Genomic DNA, 16064 nt, shown 5'->3' with positions numbered 1-16064 from the left:
GTCTGCAACTGAAGAAGGATTCCCCCAAACTGGAGGAGACACTCAGAGATGCACCAGAGGAAGAGACAAAGTCAGAGTGGAGAATAACTGCACAGGTTTGATCGGACAAGCTTTGCTGAGGGAAGGTTAGCACTGGCTGATCCCACAGTGACCACATACAGTAGGGGAATCTCTTTTAAGAAATCTGGTCTTCTGGAGGACGATGGGGTTCATCTGTGTGGCAAGAGGAACACCATCTTTGGCAGCAAGCTTTCCAATTTAATCAGGAGGGCTGCAAACTAGAGTTGCCAGGGCTGGGGATCCTCAACCCATTGTACTTCGAGGCTGACAGTGATAATGGATGCCCTGGGCCTGGAGTAGCATCGCAGGCCAGTAAGACAGTGCCTATGGTTCAAGATAAGGAAACTCGAACTGGTAAATCAGCCTGAATGGGAGCCCAACTCAAATGCCCATATACCAATGTGCAGAGCATGGGGAACAAGCAGGAGTATCTGCAGGCGTGGGATGACTCCCATGACTAGAATGTAGGAATAATGGCTATAAACTCTTCAGGAAAGACAGGCAGGGGATAAGCGGAGGGAGTGTTGCCCTCTACACCAGTGATGATCTGGAGTCCATGGAGCTCCACCTGGGGATAAACGAGGAGCTGACAGAGTTTATGGGTTAGGGTTAAAGGGAGGCAGGGGAAGGCAACATCATAGTGGGGGTCTGCTACAGGCCACCTGATGAGGAAGGTTGAGCGGATGAGGTCCTTTGTAAACAGATAAGAGCAGCTTCACATTCAGAAGACACAGTCCTCACGGGGGATTTCAACCACCCTGATATCTGTGGGAGGGACAACACAGCACTGCACCAGAAATCAAAGAGGTTCCTGGAATGTGTTGATGACAACTTGCTCTTCCAAGGAACACGGGAACCTCAAAGATCAGGTTAGGAAAGTTAAAACCCAGACAGAATTATATCTAGCTAGGGACAGAAAGGGGAAAAGTGATTACAAAGAAGGTAAGTGAGGATGAGGGCCCTCTCCAAAAGGAAACTGGAGGCCTGGTAAAAGGTAAAAGGTAAAAGTTTGGAGAAGGTGGATCTGCCTGCCTGCTGTAAGTGAAGATCAGGTTTGAGACCATCTAAAGAATCTTAAGGAGCACAAGTCCATGGAATCTGGCAAGATCCATCCACAGGTTCTGAGGGAACTGGCGCATGGACTTGCCAAGCTGCTATCCATCACATTTGAAAGGTCATGGCAGTCTGGTGAAGTTCCTACTGGAAAAGGGGAAACATAACCCCATATTCCAGAAGGGAAAAAAAGAAGATCCAGGAAACTGCAGGCCAGTCAGTCTCACCCCTGTGCCTGGCAAGATGATGGGGCAGATCCGACTGAAGGCCCTACCACAGCACGTGGAAAATAAAGCAGAGGTGAGGGGTGGTAGTCAAAATGGCTTCACAAAGGCAAGTATAAGGTCCTGCATCTGGGTTAGGGCAATCTCAAGCACAGATAAAGGTTAGGTGGAGAATAGCTTGAGAGCAGCCCTGAGGAGAAGGATTTCGGGGTGTTGACTGATGAGAGATTCAACATGAGGCGGCAGTGTGCGCCTGCAGCCCAGAAGGCCACGGGTATCCTGGGTCGCATCAAGAGAAGTGTGACCAGCAGGTGGAGGGAGGGGATTCTGCCCCTCTGCTCTGCTCTGCTCTCGTGAGGCCCCACCTGGAGCACTGCGTCCAGATCTGGGGCCCCCAACACAAGGAGGACGTGGAGCTGTGGGATCAGGTCCAGAGGAGGGCCATGGAGATGATCGGAGGGCTGGAGCACCTCCTCTACGAGGACAGGCTGAGAGAGCTGGGGCTCTGCAGCATGGGGAAGAGAAGGCTCTGAGAAGACCTTAAAGCAACCGCCCAGTACCTGAAGGGTCCTACAGGAAAGCTGGGGAGGGACTTTTTATAAAAGCATGTAGCGACAGGATGAAGGGAAATGGTTTTAAACTGAAAGAGGGCAGATTTAGAATACGTATCAGGAAGAACTTCACTGTGAGAATGGAGAGATTCTGGAACGGGTTGCCCAGCAAGGTTGTGGATGCACCCTCTCTGGAAGCACTGAAGGCCAGGCTGGATGGGGCTGTGAGCAACCTGTTCTAGAGGGAGGTGTCCCTGCCTACAGCAGGGGGTTGGAACGAGGTGATCATAAAGGTCCTTCCAACCCAAACCATTCTGTGATTCTATGACAGAAAAACAGGCCAGATCTCCCTTCTCATTCCACATTATTTCAGCATCATTTAACTACAAAACTGGCTCTGGGATAACCATATAAGGTGTTTGTTCCACATGCAGCATCACCTGTGATGGAAGCCAAGGCAACCTAGAGCAGGCCTCAGGCCTCAGCAAGGCTCAAAGCAGGGCCAGCCGGAGAACCGGCAGTGAGTGCACCCAGAATGGTCTCCATGCAGCTGCAGGGTTGCCGGGTGGCGGCGCGGTGCCATTGTGATGGCATGGTGATGCAACAAAGGGTGAGCGTGACAGAAAGCTGCGGGCTGGGACTCCGGTCGGGGTGGCCTCAGTTCGCTGCTGCTGGAGCGAGAGGTGGCAGCGGAAGGTCGCAGTTCTCGGAGAGTTCCTGCAAGGAGCCATGGAGCGCTGTGGCAATGCTGGATTCCGAAAGCCGGATGCATTTCTGAGCACAGCGGGGAAGAGCGGAAAGGTGAGCACCGGGTCCTCGGAGAGGATGAGTGCAGAGCCTGGGCTGTGTGGGACTGCTCTGGGGCCGGAGATGCTCTCTGGAGGCTGAGGGGCATCTTCTCATGCTGGCGCTGGAGAAGGCTTGCAGGGAATCGCGCCTCCCTGCACATCCCAGAGTCGGGCTAAGAAGTGGGAAGGGAGCTGCCAAAGGGAATGGAGGTGGGGCTGGAGAGGGGACCGGAGTGCCTGAGTGTGCAAGCGTGTCTTTGTCTTTGTCTTTGTAGCTCCGACCCGGAGGACGGACAGTTGGGGCAGGAGGTAGCGGGCTGCTGGATCTGCCACTCGGCGTCAAAATCCCTGTGCAGCCTGGCACCAAGCCTGTCTTCTGCAGGACAAAGCTGGGGGAAAAGGTGAGAGCAGGAGGAAAGGGTCAAGAGGGCCTCCTGTTTCCTGGGGTAGCCATCATGCCAAGGAGGCCCTGTGGGACCTGCTGGAACTGCGGCCCTGTGCTCCAACCGCGTGGGGGAATGAAGGCACACTCCTGGCTCCACAGCAGGGAGACAGCCGAGGGCTTGCCAATAGCAGTGCCCAGCGGTCAGGAGAGATTCAGAAAGCTGGGCTCTCCACACGGATGAGCTTGCCAGCACTAATTCTATTACCTTATCTGGCATCAGGCAAGCAGGTGGGTGGGGCCCTGAACAAAGCTGCTGTTGGGTACCAGGGCCAGGCACCCATCTGTCACAGCCAGAAATGTGCAGACCGGGACATTCCTGGAGGAGGGTGCAGCCTTCTCCTGCTCTCCCTCTTGGAGGACTTAGCAAAACGCAGACGTGTCTCTTTGGGAAATGCACACAGCATGCTCCTCCTCCAGCTGGGCCTGCATGAGGCCAGCCTGTGTCCGTGAGCAGCTGTGCAGCGTCTCTGTCTCTTTGCTGCTCTCTCCTTCCCCATTCACACTCTGCAACGCATCTCTTCCAGCTTCACCAGCCTTCTCCATATTTTGATCTGGGAGATCCTTACTGTCGCCATCTGCGCACAGAATACAACAGCCTGCATGACCCACATCTGCAGGAGTACCACAACCGCAAAGCCAACCTGCAGAACCTGAAGAAGAGGGGCCTCGTCACCAAGGATGGCGACGTAGGTTTGGAAGTTGGGCTGACCAACACAGGTCTCCTCAGGAGGGGTTTCCAAGCAGCTGGCAGGGGCCTGGCAGCCCAGTGTGGAGTGGCCATGGCCCAGGGAGGGAGGGAGGAGGCAGCGTCCCCACGGCTGGGGAGGGGAGGGTTGGAGAGGAGCAGCTCCCCGCTGCTGGGGCCTGCACCTTGCTGGAAGGCTGTGTGGGAAGCTACGTGAAGAGTGGTTGGGAGTCATCTGCCCTTGTCTCTGTGTAGGTTGTCTGCACTCTGAAAGAGTTCAACGAGTACAGGCAGTACCTGACCAGGCTGAAGCTGGAGCAGGAGAAAATAAAGAGGCCAAAAGAGGTAGGCCAAACGTGGTGTTGGCGGGCACGTGTCAGTGGCATGGCACCGAGGGCAGGGGCTTGACTTGATGGGTCTGAGGGAGATGGGGGATGCAGAAAAGGTGAGGGCTGGGCTGGTGGTGCAGGCATGGAGGCATGGAAGGGACAAGTCAGCTGAGAGCTGAGCTGGCACAGCGTGCTGACGTGCAGGTGACGTGGAAAGCTGCTTGCTTGCAAGCAGAGCAGTGAGGCAGCTCTTGTCTTCTGGCCTCACTGCATGGCTGAAGCAGAGTGCTGGCCCTCGTTGGCGTCAAGCATCAGCCTGCAGCGTGGCAAGCGCTTTCCGAGACAAGACCGAGCCTAAACCTGCTGTTCCCTTCCTGGAAATGTTTCTTCAGGAGGTGTGCAACTTGAAGAAATCTGCCCACAGACCAATGGCAAACACTGACGAGCACCGGCCTGGCCCTGTGGAACGCAGTGTGGGCAAGAAAGGCAGCCCCATGAAGCCTCACAAGCCAGCTGGCCCTGCTCCTTCAGGCCATAATCTCCAGGCTGGCCAACGCAGAAGAAGGAATGTGGCTGTGATGCAGCAGAAACTTCCGGGAGACTCACCGAGCACAGGACGTGCAGTGAAGCTCCCTGAGAAGTTGCCCAAACCGGAGCTGGGCAGGGAAGGCTCCAAACTCCCCAGAAGCATCCATAGTGCTGCTGCCTCAAAAACAAAAACGCAGTTCCCTGGATATTACGAATTCAGAGCAAGATCTGAAAAAGAAGCAGAGAGACTTCAAGAGGAGACTGGGACTCTGTTGAGAGAAGTAAAAAGGAAGCTGAAGGCACTGGATCATCCTGTCTGCTCCTCAAGGAGGGCTCCCCAAAAGAGCAGTCCGAAAGTGCTTAGGAGTGCCAAAAGAGCAGAGCCTTCAAAGACGCCCCGTTTCAGTCAGGAGCAGGAAACTGCACGGCTGGCTTGGGATGTTGCAGAACAAATAGTGAAGAAAGTTTGGAAGTAGCACTGATTGGAATCGAGCAGAGCCAGTGCACCTGAGGCAAGGCCAGCAGCCAGGCTGTGGGAGCAGTCCGTCACTGGAATAACTTCCAAAGCAGGAAAACCAGAGCAAGGGAGGCCTCTGACAAAGCATCCTCGCAGGCTTCCCTTCAGGCTTCAAGTCATACCAGAAGACCTTCAGATGTCCCTGCATTGCACCTCTTCCACACCCACATGGGAAACCCAAACGGAGCAGAAGCTGGGGAGCACCGCTGGCATCTTCCCCTCCGAGGGGTGCGTGTCAAGGCCATGCTGTCCAGACCCAAAGAGCTCAGAGCACCTTCTCGAAGCCCACAATAAAAATTTAACATCCATAGTGCTTCCTTGTGCCAATATTTATTCAATCCAGGCCATGCTGTGCTTGTGGATTTTCCCTGTGTTCTGCTCTCTCATGTGCCTGCCTCCTCCAGCCTCCATCAGGCCGAGACCCAGTGTAACAGACCATTGGAACTAGCGAGGGGAGAAGTGGCTGCAGAGAAGGACGTGGTGGCCAAAAAGCAGGATGTGAGCCAGCAGTGGCTCCTGCAGCCAACTGCATTCTGGGCTGCATCAACACGGAGGACACGGCTCTTTGCAAAACAACCATGTTGACAGAAAGGCACGCTGGATCAGACTGGGGAGTGCTCTGCCTGCATCAGCACCTCGCTCCTCTCCTGTCACAAGATATTCACCTGCATGGACTGCACAGGCCTGAGTATTTTGGCAGCTGAGACGAGACAGAGGCTGCGGGCTGGGAGCACTCAGAGCAGCAGTGGCTGCACGGATGACAGTCCTGTTGTTTTGCAGGCAACTGAGAGGAGAGGCCCCACCTCCAGGCATTTGTGCAGCTGTAGCTCTAAGGATGGGTCGGCTCCTGACCCTCTCTGCCCTCAGATACCTGTGCAAAACCCATTTCTTTCTGCAGGCAGAAAAAGGTTGTTTCAAGTCGTGATTCAGTACTGCTCCAACTGCCTCCATCACAGTTCTCCGAGCTGATGCAGAGATCCAGCTGAGGTGAATAAGCATGCGTACTTGTTAGATTTGTGCAGTTCTTACGCTTTTTCCTTTCTACGCGTTTTTCTTCAGGTCCTCAGCACACCCTAGAGGACAACACTGCCTCTGCCCAGCAGGGAAGGCAGCAAGCCAGGATGGTTCCTGGTGAACAGGACTGCAGGTGTGGGTCTTTAATGGACCAAGAGTCCTGTTCTGTGCTTTCTGAAGTGGTGCCACGATGTCCCAGCCGCAGACAAATCTTTATTGGCTGTTTTTTCGTTCTGAAGCTGATGGATGCAGTGGACCGCAAGAAGTGGTAGAGAGTACAAGGGGTACTGTGGAGAAGAAGGCAGGAGCCCTGTGCACATACACAGGCTGGATGGAGCTTTGAGCAACCTGGTCCAGTGGGAGGAGTCCATGCCTACGGTGGGGGGAGGTGTAGAAGCAGATGATCCAGAGGTCTTTTCCAACCCAAGCCATTCAGTGATTCTGTAGCGGCATGGAGGCTGGACCATCTGCACACTTTGCAGGCACAGGGTAAGCTGTGCCTTTGGTTGTTGACATCAAGGCTTCTTTCCCCCACCAACACTTGGGATAACTTTTCTTTGGCACCAGCCACGCTTCCTAGCTGGAGCACATTGTGTATCTATGGTGGCACAAGGGACTCTGTGGATGGCCAGGCTGGACCAGATCAAAGCTCTACCTAGCATGAATATAGTCTTACCAAGAGGTCAGTGGTGGATGCTAACTAAAAGCAGGGGAGCAAGAATAGACATAGGACAAGATATTCCTCAGCACATCTTCATCCGGCCTCAAGAGAATTTTGCTTCAGGGACCTTCTCTAGCACGATGGATTTCTCTGTCACAAATTCATTTCACAGTTTTTGACAGTACCAGTTTGATATCTGCTTCCAGAACCCCTGGACCACACTCAAACGTAGTGTCATGCCAGTGTGGAGAATGAGATCTCATTACTTCCAGCTGCACGGTGAGCCCAGGAGGCTGATCTATACAGTCTTGCATGCCCACTGGGTTCTTGCCCACGAATAAAGTTTATGCAAGCACTGGAAGAAATACAGATTCCTTCTTCATTACCTTTACTGAAATACATTTATGCTAAAGTTTCACCGTGTGAAGCCATTCTGAGCACTACAAGCAAGAGACAAATCTGTGCGTTAAACCTCACCCCTGCAAAGGAGAATTGAAATCAGTGGTAGTTGTAGTTGTTGCCTCATCCTGACACTGCCACAGGTGCAGTGATACTGCAGAGTATCCTGCTAATAAGCTGAAGCATTCTGGCGTCAACTACTTTTAGCCCAGGTGTCTGCAGCATCAAGGGGAGGTCAGCGGGGCTTTTGTTCTGAGGGAAACAAGTGAAATGGTACCCCATGTTCATAAGTCTCAACACTTTTGTAAGACACTCTTCTGAAGTCCACCCCTCATTGCACACTCACAAGGGAGTGGGTCATCAGCCTTTTTTTTAATCTTCCACTCCCTTTTCTCAAACTTCCTGTGATTTTCAGATCATGTTGATCATTCCGCTGCCTCTTTATTGTGCCAGCATCTCTAGTCTGTCATTGTTCAGACTCCACGTCAGATCCTTAATTCTGTGCTACCTCTCAGCAGAAAGATCTGACAAGTAGCAGCCTGCTTCTTAAAGGCTGACATTCATTTTGCTCACTCCCTCTCCTAGAAATTTCCTCCCCCTCCTTCCTAATCTGCTAGTCCTACCAATGGCACCGAAGGAACCAGCTCCAGCCTAAGAGGAAGGGTACCTCAGCTGACAAGAAGATCCAACAGCTGTTCCTTTAAGGAATTTGAAGCTGCAAGCTGCAATTCAGCTACTACCAAGAACATTTCTCCTCTTGCGTCAGTGTTTTTCCATTAATGAAAGCAACCTAATGCTTCCAGTAATTTTATGCAGGAGTTTTGCACAGAGGCTGCATGTTGCTTGGCTGCTATTGTAAGCACTGTGACAACACCCGGGAAAAACATATCCTCCTTGGTGAGATTAAGTTCAGTTAAGAAAATACAGTGTTATGAGTTCAACATAGCAGATGATTAGGTGGAAAAATCCAGGTGATGAAGATGCACACATCAGCTGTGAGTTGGAAGCCCACACAGAGGTGTGTTGCAATGAGATCCTACAGGGACGGGATGCTGGCTCTGTGTGTGCTATTTCATATTTGTGCCAGCGACACAGGAGAAAGTACAGAATGGTCACAGATAAGCTTCAGGTGGTGAAAAGATTCCGGGGAGGTGATGGAGAGGTGTTACTGCTGTTATAAAGCAACCTGACTGGGAGCAAACAGTGTGACCTGTAACAGAGATGAGTGTGAAGTCCAACCAAAGTCTGCAACCGCTGTGATGACACAGCTGTGCTGCAAGCAGACACAGAAGGCACGTGGGTCATCAGCACTTGCTGTGAAGCCGCAGCAGCGTGCCAGCCACGAGTGCAGTGTCCAGTAGCGTCTGCAACTGAAGAAGGATTCCCCCAAACTGGAGGAGACACTCAGAGATGCACCAGAGGAAGAGACAAAGTCAGAGTGGAGAATAACTGCACAGGTTTGATCGGACAAGCTTTGCTGAGGGAAGGTTAGCACTGGCTGATCCCACAGTGACCACATACAGTAGGGGAATCTCTTTTAAGAAATCTGGTCTTCTGGAGGACGATGGGGTTCATCTGTGTGGCAAGAGGAACACCATCTTTGGCAGCAAGCTTTCCAATTTAATCAGGAGGGCTGCAAACTAGAGTTGCCAGGGCTGGGGATCCTCAACCCATTGTACTTCGAGGCTGACAGTGATAATGGATGCCCTGGGCCTGGAGTAGCATCGCAGGCCAGTAAGACAGTGCCTATGGTTCAAGATAAGGAAACTCGAACTGGTAAATCAGCCTGAATGGGAGCCCAACTCAAATGCCCATATACCAATGTGCAGAGCATGGGGAACAAGCAGGAGTATCTGCAGGCGTGGGATGACTCCCATGACTAGAATGTAGGAATAATGGCTATAAACTCTTCAGGAAAGACAGGCAGGGGATAAGCGGAGGGAGTGTTGCCCTCTACACCAGTGATGATCTGGAGTCCATGGAGCTCCACCTGGGGATAAACGAGGAGCTGACAGAGTTTATGGGTTAGGGTTAAAGGGAGGCAGGGGAAGGCAACATCATAGTGGGGGTCTGCTACAGGCCACCTGATGAGGAAGGTTGAGCGGATGAGGTCCTTTGTAAACAGATAAGAGCAGCTTCACATTCAGAAGACACAGTCCTCACGGGGGATTTCAACCACCCTGATATCTGTGGGAGGGACAACACAGCACTGCACCAGAAATCAAAGAGGTTCCTGGAATGTGTTGATGACAACTTGCTCTTCCAAGGAACACGGGAACCTCAAAGATCAGGTTAGGAAAGTTAAAACCCAGACAGAATTATATCTAGCTAGGGACAGAAAGGGGAAAAGTGATTACAAAGAAGGTAAGTGAGGATGAGGGCCCTCTCCAAAAGGAAACTGGAGGCCTGGTAAAAGGTAAAAGGTAAAAGTTTGGAGAAGGTGGATCTGCCTGCCTGCTGTAAGTGAAGATCAGGTTTGAGACCATCTAAAGAATCTTAAGGAGCACAAGTCCATGGAATCTGGCAAGATCCATCCACAGGTTCTGAGGGAACTGGCGCATGGACTTGCCAAGCTGCTATCCATCACATTTGAAAGGTCATGGCAGTCTGGTGAAGTTCCTACTGGAAAAGGGGAAACATAACCCCATATTCCAGAAGGGAAAAAAAGAAGATCCAGGAAACTGCAGGCCAGTCAGTCTCACCCCTGTGCCTGGCAAGATGATGGGGCAGATCCGACTGAAGGCCCTACCACAGCACGTGGAAAATAAAGCAGAGGTGAGGGGTGGTAGTCAAAATGGCTTCACAAAGGCAAGTATAAGGTCCTGCATCTGGGTTAGGGCAATCTCAAGCACAGATAAAGGTTAGGTGGAGAATAGCTTGAGAGCAGCCCTGAGGAGAAGGATTTCGGGGTGTTGACTGATGAGAGATTCAACATGAGGCGGCAGTGTGCGCCTGCAGCCCAGAAGGCCACGGGTATCCTGGGTCGCATCAAGAGAAGTGTGACCAGCAGGTGGAGGGAGGGGATTCTGCCCCTCTGCTCTGCTCTGCTCTCGTGAGGCCCCACCTGGAGCACTGCGTCCAGATCTGGGGCCCCCAACACAAGGAGGACGTGGAGCTGTGGGATCAGGTCCAGAGGAGGGCCATGGAGATGATCGGAGGGCTGGAGCACCTCCTCTACGAGGACAGGCTGAGAGAGCTGGGGCTCTGCAGCATGGGGAAGAGAAGGCTCTGAGAAGACCTTAAAGCAACCGCCCAGTACCTGAAGGGTCCTACAGGAAAGCTGGGGAGGGACTTTTTATAAAAGCATGTAGCGACAGGATGAAGGGAAATGGTTTTAAACTGAAAGAGGGCAGATTTAGAGTACGTATCAGGAAGAACTTCACTGTGAGAATGGAGAGATTCTGGAACGGGTTGCCCAGCAAGGTTGTGGATGCACCCTCTCTGGAAGCACTGAAGGCCAGGCTGGATGGGGCTGTGAGCAACCTGTTCTAGAGGGAGGTGTCCCTGCCTACAGCAGGGGGTTGGAACGAGGTGATCATAAAGGTCCTTCCAACCCAAACCATTCTGTGATTCTATGACAGAAAAACAGGCCAGATCTCCCTTCTCATTCCACATTATTTCAGCATCATTTAACTACAAAACTGGCTCTGGGATAACCATATAAGGTGTTTGTTCCACATGCAGCATCACCTGTGATGGAAGCCAAGGCAACCTAGAGCAGGCCTCAGGCCTCAGCAAGGCTCAAAGCAGGGCCAGCCGGAGAACCGGCAGTGAGTGCACCCAGAATGGTCTCCATGCAGCTGCAGGGTTGCCGGGTGGCGGCGCGGTGCCATTGTGATGGCATGGTGATGCAACAAAGGGTGAGCGTGACAGAAAGCTGCGGGCTGGGACTCCGGTCGGGGTGGCCTCAGTTCGCTGCTGCTGGAGCGAGAGGTGGCAGCGGAAGGTCGCAGTTCTCGGAGAGTTCCTGCAAGGAGCCATGGAGCGCTGTGGCAATGCTGGATTCCGAAAGCCGGATGCATTTCTGAGCACAGCGGGGAAGAGCGGAAAGGTGAGCACCGGGTCCTCGGAGAGGATGAGTGCAGAGCCTGGGCTGTGTGGGACTGCTCTGGGGCCGGAGATGCTCTCTGGAGGCTGAGGGGCATCTTCTCATGCTGGCGCTGGAGAAGGCTTGCAGGGAATCGCGCCTCCCTGCACATCCCAGAGTCGGGCTAAGAAGTGGGAAGGGAGCTGCCAAAGGGAATGGAGGTGGGGCTGGAGAGGGGACCGGAGTGCCTGAGTGTGCAAGCGTGTCTTTGTCTTTGTCTTTGTAGCTCCGACCCGGAGGACGGACAGTTGGGGCAGGAGGTAGCGGGCTGCTGGATCTGCCACTCGGCGTCAAAATCCCTGTGCAGCCTGGCACCAAGCCTGTCTTCTGCAGGACAAAGCTGGGGGAAAAGGTGAGAGCAGGAGGAAAGGGTCAAGAGGGCCTCCTGTTTCCTGGGGTAGCCATCATGCCAAGGAGGCCCTGTGGGACCTGCTGGAACTGCGGCCCTGTGCTCCAACCGCGTGGGGGAATGAAGGCACACTCCTGGCTCCACAGCAGGGAGACAGCCGAGGGCTTGCCAATAGCAGTGCCCAGCGGTCAGGAGAGATTCAGAAAGCTGGGCTCTCCACACGGATGAGCTTGCCAGCACTAATTCTATTACCTTATCTGGCATCAGGCAAGCAGGTGGGTGGGGCCCTGAACAAAGCTGCTGTTGGGTACCAGGGCCAGGCACCCATCTGTCACAGCCAGAAATGTGCAGACCGGGACATTCCTGGAGGAGGGTGCAGCCTTCTCCTGCTCTCCCTCTTGGAGGACTTAGCAAAACGCAGACGTGTCTCTTTGGGAAATGCACACAGCATGCTCCTCCTCCAGCTGGGCCTGCATGAGGCCAGCCTGTGTCCGTGAGCAGCTGTGCAGCGTCTCTGTCTCTTTGCTGCTCTCTCCTTCCCCATTCACACTCTGCAACGCATCTCTTCCAGCTTCACCAGCCTTCTCCATATTTTGATCTGGGAGATCCTTACTGTCGCCATCTGCGCACAGAATACAACAGCCTGCATGACCCACATCTGCAGGAGTACCACAACCGCAAAGCCAACCTGCAGAACCTGAAGAAGAGGGGCCTCGTCACCAAGGATGGCGACGTAGGTTTGGAAGTTGGGCTGACCAACACAGGTCTCCTCAGGAGGGGTTTCCAAGCAGCTGGCAGGGGCCTGGCAGCCCAGTGTGGAGTGGCCATGGCCCAGGGAGGGAGGGAGGAGGCAGCGTCCCCACGGCTGGGGAGGGGAGGGTTGGAGAGGAGCAGCTCCCCGCTGCTGGGGCCTGCACCTTGCTGGAAGGCTGTGTGGGAAGCTACGTGAAGAGTGGTTGGGAGTCATCTGCCCTTGTCTCTGTGTAGGTTGTCTGCACTCTGAAAGAGTTCAACGAGTACAGGCAGTACCTGACCAGGCTGAAGCTGGAGCAGGAGAAAATAAAGAGGCCAAAAGAGGTAGGCCAAACGTGGTGTTGGCGGGCACGTGTCAGTGGCATGGCACCGAGGGCAGGGGCTTGACTTGATGGGTCTGAGGGAGATGGGGGATGCAGAAAAGGTGAGGGCTGGGCTGGTGGTGCAGGCATGGAGGCATGGAAGGGACAAGTCAGCTGAGAGCTGAGCTGGCACAGCGTGCTGACGTGCAGGTGACGTGGAAAGCTGCTTGCTTGCAAGCAGAGCAGTGAGGCAGCTCTTGTCTTCTGGCCTCACTGCATGGCTGAAGCAGAGTGCTGGCCCTCGTTGGCGTCAAGCATCAGCCTGCAGCGTGGCAAGCGCTTTCCGAGACAAGACCGAGCCTAAACCTGCTGTTCCCTTCCTGGAAATGTTTCTTCAGGAGGTGTGCAACTTGAAGAAATCTGCCCACAGACCAATGGCAAACACTGACGAGCACCGGCCTGGCCCTGTGGAACGCAGTGTGGGCAAGAAAGGCAGCCCCATGAAGCCTCACAAGCCAGCTGGCCCTGCTCCTTCATGCCATAATCTCCAGGCTGGCCAATGCAGAAGAAGGAATGTGGCTGTGATGCAGCAGAAACTTCCGGGAGACTCACCGAGCACAGGACGTGCAGTGAAGCTCCCTGAGAAGTTGCCCAAACCGGAGCTGGGCAGGGAAGGCTCCAAACTCCCCAGAAGCATCCATACTGCTGCTGCCTCAAAAACAAAAACGCAGTTCCCTGGATATTACGAATTCAGAGCAAGATCTGAAAAAGAAGCAGAGAGACTTCAAGAGGAGACTGGGACTCTGTTGAGAGAAGTAAAAAGGAAGCTGAAGGCACTGGATCATCCTGTCTGCTCCTCAAGGAGGGCTCCCCAAAAGAGCAGTCCGAAAGTGCTTAGGAGTGCCAAAAGAGCAGAGCCTTCAAAGACGCCCCGTTTCAGTCAGGAGCAGGAAACTGCACGGCTGGCTTGGGATGTTGCAGAACAAATAGTGAAGAAAGTTTGGAAGTAGCACTGATTGGAATCGAGCAGAGCCAGTGCACCTGAGGCAAGGCCAGCAGCCAGGCTGTGGGAGCAGTCCGTCACTGGAATAACTTCCAAAGCAGGAAAACCAGAGCAAGGGAGGCCTCTGACAAAGCATCCTCGCAGGCTTCCCTTCAGGCTTCAAGTCATACCAGAAGACCTTCAGATGTCCCTGCATTGCACCTCTTCCACACCCACATGGGAAACCCAAACGGAGCAGAAGCTGGGGAGCACCGCTGGCATCTTCCCCTCCGAGGGGTGCGTGTCAAGGCCATGCTGTCCAGACCCAAAGAGCTCAGAGCACCTTCTCGAAGCCCACAATAAAAATTTAACATCCATAGTGCTTCCTTGTGCCAATATTTATTCAATCCAGGCCATGCTGTGCTTGTGGATTTTCCCTGTGTTCTGCTCTCTCATGTGCCTGCCTCCTCCAGCCTCCATCAGGCCGAGACCCAGTGTAACAGACCATTGGAACTAGCGAGGGGAGAAGTGGCTGCAGAGAAGGACGTGGTGGCCAAAAAGCAGGATGTGAGCCAGCAGTGGCTCCTGCAGCCAACTGCATTCTGGGCTGCATCAACACGGAGGACACGGCTCTTTGCAAAACAACCATGTTGACAGAAAGGCACGCTGGATCAGACTGGGGAGTGCTCTGCCTGCATCAGCACCTCGCTCCTCTCCTGTCACAAGATATTCACCTGCATGGACTGCACAGGCCTGAGTATTTTGGCAGCTGAGACGAGACAGAGGCTGCGGGCTGGGAGCACTCAGAGCAGCAGTGGCTGCACGGATGACAGTCCTGTTGTTTTGCAGGCAACTGAGAGGAGAGGCCCCACCTCCAGGCATTTGTGCAGCTGTAGCTCTAAGGATGGGTCGGCTCCTGACCCTCTCTGCCCTCAGATACCTGTGCAAAACCCATTTCTTTCTGCAGGCAGAAAAAGGTTGTTTCAAGTCGTGATTCAGTACTGCTCCAACTGCCTCCATCACAGTTCTCCGAGCTGATGCAGAGATCCAGCTGAGGTGAATAAGCATGCGTACTTGTTAGATTTGTGCAGTTCTTACGCTTTTTCCTTTCTACGCGTTTTTCTTCAGGTCCTCAGCACACCCTAGAGGACAACACTGCCTCTGCCCAGCAGGGAAGGCAGCAAGCCAGGATGGTTCCTGGTGAACAGGACTGCAGGTGTGGGTCTTTAATGGACCAAGAGTCCTGTTCTGTGCTTTCTGAAGTGGTGCCACGATGTCCCAGCCGCAGACAAATCTTTATTGGCTGTTTTTTCGTTCTGAAGCTGATGGATGCAGTGGACCGCAAGAAGTGGTAGAGAGTACAAGGGGTACTGTGGAGAAGAAGGCAGGAGCCCTGTGCACATACACAGGCTGGATGGAGCTTTGAGCAACCTGGTCCAGTGGGAGGAGTCCATGCCTACGGTGGGGGGAGGTGTAGAAGCAGATGATCCAGAGGTCTTTTCCAACCCAAGCCATTCAGTGATTCTGTAGCGGCATGGAGGCTGGACCATCTGCACACTTTGCAGGCACAGGGTAAGCTGTGCCTTTGGTTGTTGACATCAAGGCTTCTTTCCCCCACCAACACTTGGGATAACTTTTCTTTGGCACCAGCCACGCTTCCTAGCTGGAGCACATTGTGTATCTATGGTGGCACAAGGGACTCTGTGGATGGCCAGGCTGGACCAGATCAAAGCTCTACCTAGCATGAATATAGTCTTACCAAGAGGTCAGTGGTGGATGCTAACTAAAAGCAGGGGAGCAAGAATAGACATAGGACAAGATATTCCTCAGCACATCTTCATCCGGCCTCAAGAGAATTTTGCTTCAGGGACCTTCTCTAGCACGATGGATTTCTCTGTCACAAATTCATTTCACAGTTTTTGACAGTACCAGTTTGATATCTGCTTCCAGAACCCCTGGACCACACTCAAACGTAGTGTCATGCCAGTGTGGAGAATGAGATCTCATTACTTCCAGCTGCACGGTGAGCCCAGGAGGCTGATCTATACAGTCTTGCATGCCCACTGGGTTCTTGCCCACGAATAAAGTTTATGCAAGCACTGGAAGAAATACAGATTCCTTCTTCATTACCTTTACTGAAATACATTTATGCTAAAGTTTCACCGTGTGAAGCCATTCTGAGCACTACAAGCAAGAGACAAATCTGTGCGTTAAACCTCACCCCTGCAAAGGAGAATTGAAATCAGTGGTAGTTGTAGTTGTTGCCTCATCCTGACACTGCCACAGGTGCAGTGATACTGCAGAGTATCCTGCTAATAAGCTGAAGCATTCTGGCGT

Source organism: Tetrao urogallus, assembly GCF_951394365.1.
Source record: "Tetrao urogallus genome assembly, chromosome: 16".
Taxonomy (NCBI): domain Eukaryota; kingdom Metazoa; phylum Chordata; class Aves; order Galliformes; family Phasianidae; genus Tetrao; species Tetrao urogallus.
This window is presented reverse-complemented; position numbering follows the sequence as displayed.